The sequence below is a fragment of the Chelonoidis abingdonii genome, chromosome 4 (assembly GCF_003597395.2).
Source record: "Chelonoidis abingdonii isolate Lonesome George chromosome 4, CheloAbing_2.0, whole genome shotgun sequence".
NCBI classification, from domain to species: domain Eukaryota; kingdom Metazoa; phylum Chordata; order Testudines; family Testudinidae; genus Chelonoidis; species Chelonoidis abingdonii.
This window is the reverse complement of record NC_133772.1, coordinates 125,213,975-125,219,685: the sequence shown is the minus strand read 5'-3', so window position 1 is coordinate 125,219,685 and position 5,711 is coordinate 125,213,975.

Sequence of the window (5,711 nt, the reverse complement as noted above, 5' to 3'; positions counted from 1 at the left end):
GTGCTCTGTGGGATAGCTGCCCACAATGCACCACTCCCAACAGCGCTGCAACTGCTGCAAATGTGGCCACACTGCAGCGCTGGTAGCTGTGAGTGTGGCCACACTGCAGCACTGTTCCTACACAGCTGTACGACCACAGCTGTAACTCCCAGCGCTGCACATTTCCAAGTGTAGCCAAGCCCTCACACACAGAACACATCCGGGCTCTCTCTTCCAACACATACACACACATAGAGCATCAGGTATGTCCTATCTTACAGATCACTCCACCACCAGCAATAGGACTCATGTCCCCAATGGCAGGGCTCTGACCCATCATACCCCTCTTCCCCCCAATGGCAGTACTCCTCCATCACACAGCTAGTGTCTCATGCTCTGGGTGTCCCTAAATCTTGGACTACCAGAAGCTGGGGCAGGACCATAGGGACTGGATCACTCAATACGTTTCCCTGTTCTGTTCATTCCCTCTGAAGCATCTAGCATCAGCCACTGTTGGAAGGCAGAATACAGAGCTAGCTAGACCATTGATCTGACCCAGTATTGCCATTCTTATGTTCAACGTCAGAGTGTTCCTCACAAGTAGGGCTCTGTGTCTGCAGGGGCGGCTCTATGTTTTTCCCCCACCACTCACCCCCAAGCACGGCAGTCAGGCGGCCTTTGGCAGCATTTCTGCAAGAGGTCCGCCAGTCACACGGATTCAGGGGCAGTTCTGTGGGTGATCTGCCGATCCTGTGCCTTCATTGTACCCATCGCTGAATTGCTGCTGAAACTGCAGGACCAGCGGACCTCCCGCAGAAACAGCGCTGAAGGCTGCCTGACTGCCACCCTCACAGCAACTGGGAGTCCGCCCCCCGTGGCTTGCCACCCCAGGCACGCGCTTGCTGCACTGTTGCCTGGAGCTGCCCCTGTGTGTCTGTCACAGAGGTCATGGAAATCATGGAATCCATCACTTCCACGACCTCCGTGACTTCTGCAGGGCCAGTCTGGCTGATTCTGGGACCAGCTGCTCAGGTGGCCCCTGGGACAGTCACACCAGCCACTGCTGGAGTGGCCCAGTGGACAGCCACACCAGCTGCTGCTCTGGCGGCCCCCTTCAGTGGTCTCTGGCTGGCCAGTCAGAGCAGCTGTAATCCGCTGGCCCAAACAGTGGTCCCTAGCCAGCCAGAGCAGCTGCTGTCCGCTGGCCTGGGCAGCGGTCCCCAGCCAGCTGGCCCGCTGACTGGAGTAGCCATGGTCTACTGGCCCGGGCAGCTGGTGCCGCTGGCCCCAGCTGTCCCCCTCCCAGCAGCTCCCCTCACAGACATCCCCTAGCAGTGGACCCAGTGGACCCCCCTCCTCTGCAGATTTAATCACGGGTATTTTTAATATAAGTCATGGACAGGTCACAGGCCGTGAATTTTTGTTTATTGCCCATGACTTTTACTAAAAAATACCTAAGTCGTAGCCTTATTCATAAGCCCTCTTCCTCCTATGTCAGGGCTGTCCTTCCATCTCACACTGGAGTGTCCCAATAAAAAGCCCAGTGTCTGGTCTATTTCAAAATTAAAGTATCAGAGGCCCAGGTGACCATCAGTGGGATTCTACCTGTCACTACAGAAGGAGAGCAAAGGCAAGACAAGATTATGATGATCAACAGATGGCTCAGGCAATAGTGCTATAAGGAGGGCTTTGGGATGTTCGATCACAGGGAGGCATTCATAATAGAGGACTGTTCTTATGGGATGGACTCCACCTGAATTGAGTAGGAAGGATAATAGACGTCTGGGATGCTGTCATAAATGGATAGGTAAGGTAAGGGTTAAGTTTCTTTTACCTGGAAAGGGTAACCAAACACCTGACCAGAGGACCAATCAGAGAACTGGATTGTTTAAAGTCAGGGGCGGGAATTTGTATACCAGGGGTCTTTGTTGTTTGCTCAGCTGTGAGTAAACAAGGTTTCCTCCTAACTCCATCTTATCTTAAAGTTTCTTCTAAACATCTGTAAGTACCCAGGGAACGCAAAGTAATTCGGCTATGATGATCTTTGTGGTGTATTTACCTGTATGTTGATTTGTTGGACTGGTTTAATTGGGCTATCTTTAAATCAGACTGTTTTTTCATATCTTCTTATAAGCAAGAGCCTGTATTGAGTTTCTTAATGCAAGATTATTGTTTTATATTTTCTTTCTATTTTTATATAAACTTTTTCTTTTAAAACGTGTGGAAGTTTCTTTTCCTAGGGAGGCAAAGGGAAGGGAAAAGCCAGGCTGTGAGCTATTTTCCTATTGCTTTCAGGGAAGGAGCAGGCTACGGGGCAAGAGACAAAGAATCATCTCTGTTCTCTTGTGGTTGAAGTTTTTTTCCTGTTACTGCTACGAGAGCAGACACGGGGGAAGGCAAAGCCAAGCTGGTGGCATTTTGCATCTCAATTGTCCTGAGGGTAGAGAACGCTTATCGCTTGGGAAGTAGAGAAACCGGTTTCTGTGCAAGGCGGGGAAGGAGGGGAGAAGGGATTATTTCCCCTGCTTTTAGCATCCAAGGGATTTGGAATCTGGAGGTCCCACCCAGGGAGGGTTGGGGACACCAGAGAGAGGAAAGGGGGAGGTCAGGCCCCCTAAAGTAAATTACCTACCTGACCTGGTGGCAGCCCAAATACCCAAGCTGGTAGTGAGCTTGGGGGAGTTTCAGGTAAGCCCCCAGACTTTTGGACGCAAAAGTCCAGGTTTGGGACAGGACCAGATTGTGGACGCTAAAGTTCAGGTCTGGGACTGGGAGGCTAGATTACCACATATGCAGGTTGGCATAATGATTACAAGAGCTTTGAACTAGGTGGCTGGGTGGGGGGGATGACTGGGAGATGCTCTTGTAATCTCCATGCCTGACTCTAATATTGAGCAGAAGGAAAAACAAGTCAGAATATACAGAAGTGGAGAAAGGAACTACAGAAGGTAGCAGAAGACTATAGGAGGAAAGACAGTACCAATGACAGAAACAATCAGGTAGGCAATACCGGCAGTAAAATAACTGTCCTAATCTAGCCAGGAATCTGGATGAGGCCAAGCAGAACCAAGAAAGATGTTTGTATACCACTACAAGGAGCCTGGGCCACAAAATGAAGGAACTAGAACTTGTAGTGCAGGAAATGAAATCAGATATTACAGGGATAATGGAAATATGGTGGAATAGTAGTCATGACAAGAATACAGGTATTCCAGGGCAGTCTGCAAAATACTTTTGATGCCTGTACACAAATGCAAGGAGTATGGGGAACAAGCAGGATGAACTGAAAGTCATGGTATATGAAGAAAATTATGACTTAATTGGCATCATAGAGACTTGGTGGCACAACTCCCATAATTGGAGTATCAGCACCGAGGGATCTAGCTTATTCCAAAAGGATTGGTGTGGGGAAAAAAGGAGGCGGTGTTGTGCTGATGTCAAGAATGTATATACTTGCTCCGTGGTCCAAGGGGAAGTGTGCAACAGACCTACTGATAGTCTCTGGGTAAGGATAACAAGGGAAAAGAATAGTAGCAATGTTATGGTGGGGGTGGGGTCTGTTATAGCCATTCTACAAGTAGGTAACAAGATTAGCTAACACACATGAGCTAATAGCATGAATTACTCCTGAGGGAATTCTGCACCAAAAAAATAAAAGTTCTGCACACAATATTTAAAAATTCTGCAAAATTCTGCACATTTTATTTGTCAACAAATAAATGTGGAGGCTGCAGCATGACAGTGGGGAGCACAGGCCACTGGTTGCACGAAGGTGAGAAATCACCCTGCAGCCCTCCCACCAGGACACAAACTCAGAGGTGAGGTTGCACCCAACACTGACACAGCGCAAAGGCCAAGCCTGCCCCAGAAATACCCTGTGGCCCTGCCCCTCTGTGACAGGTGCACCAGGTGTAGGCAGGCAAGTTCAGCCTGGTAGGATCCAAGAGTGGAGGGGCTTAGTGGGAGTGAGAGGGTTCAGTGTGGGGCAATCTGGTTGTGGGCAACTTGATGTGGGGGCCTGGATATGGGAGGGATCTGGATGCACAGGGGCTCATTGCAGAGTTTCAGGTGCAGGGGCAATGGGATTCTGCCAGGGGGGCCAGATGAAGATGGTTGGGGCTTGCCAGGAGGGATCTTCACTTTGGGTTTTAGCAGGAGGGTGCTGGCGATGTGGGGCTTGGTGCAGCTGGTTGCGGCTTGTTGGAGTTACAGTTTGAGTGAGGGGCACTCAGCGGGGGGTGGTCTGAGTGTAGAGCATTGGGGCTCAGCAGGAGGGTTCTGGGTGCAGGGGGTAGGGCTTGGTACAGTGGGGGTTTGGGTGTGTGGGATTCAGTGTGGGATTTCTAGATGCAAGGGGGTGAGACTCAGTGTGGAGAGTCTGGGTCTGAGGTGTCCAGATGCCCAGGGCTTGGGCAGATGGGGGAGCAGCTCTCCGTACAGCGACCCCTCCCCTCCATAGCTGAGAAGCGATGAGGGCAGGAAGTGTTGCGGGGAGTGCAGAGCTTCCTACAGCCAGGGGAGATTTCTGGGGTGGGTCTGACTCAGCTCCTGCCGCTCCTTGCAAGGAAAAAGGAAGCCTTGTCCTTCCCCACCCCCAGTCCAGTCAAGACTGCAGCTGAGTCTGATGAAGGGTAGAAGCAACTGGCCGGAGCATCCCAGTCCTACCGCCCCCCCACTGATTTACCTCTCTGGCAGCTGTTAATGGGGAGGGGTGTCTGACTGCTCTTTTGAGTTCCTTTTGCTTTCCTGCAGAAAGTCATTTTTCTGCAGGGAAACAAAGAAATCTGTGGGGGACATGAATTCTGCACAAGCACAGTGGCACAGAATTCCCCTGGGAGTATATTTCCCTGATATCTGTTGAAATACTATTGCAGCAAAACATAATACATCCTGCAAATTCTTAGCATGTGAAGGGGACAGCTTTCTGATTCAGAAAGTTGAGGAAACAAGTAGGAGGTCATCCATTTTGGATCTGGTTTTAACCAAAAGGGATGAATTAGTTGCGAATGTGAAGTTGGTCGAGAACATGGGAGGAAGTGATCATGATCTGATAGAATTAAATATCCTATGGAAAGGAGGGCATGAGAACAGCAAAACAAGGACATTGGACTTCAGAAAGACAGATTTCAAATGACTCAGAGAAATGGTAGGTAATGTCCCATGGAAAGACCAATTAGGAAGAAAAGGAATCAAAGGAGACTGGCAGTTCTTAAAAGATGTAATACTAGAGGATCAACATCAAGCTATTCTGTAGCAGAAGAAAAATAAGGTACAGGAGGCCAATGTGGCTGCACAAGGAGCTTTTTAGCTATCTAAAAACCAAAAGGGATACATACATGAAATGGAAGGAGGGGCATGTCACCAAGGAAGTATACCTGGGAATAGCACGAGCATGTACAGACAAAATCAGGAAAGCCAAGGCAAAGAATGAGGGTACGTCTACACTGCACGATTATTTCGAATTAGCTTAAACCGAAATTACAAAACAGATCTAATAAAATCGGTTTAGCGCGTCCACAGTGTCCTTTTCCCCTCCAGACTTCCCTCCCGTGTGTATCCTGAGAGGCTACACTGATCCAAACCCTTGGATCTTAAAAGCAGAGAGGAATTACCCCCCTTCCTCTCCCCCATCCAAGTCCCTGGTGAGTTCAGACCCATCCCTTTGGTTTGAAAAAGGGAAAAATCAGTCAGGTTCTTAAAGAAAGCTTTAATTAAAGAAAGAAAAAGTAAAA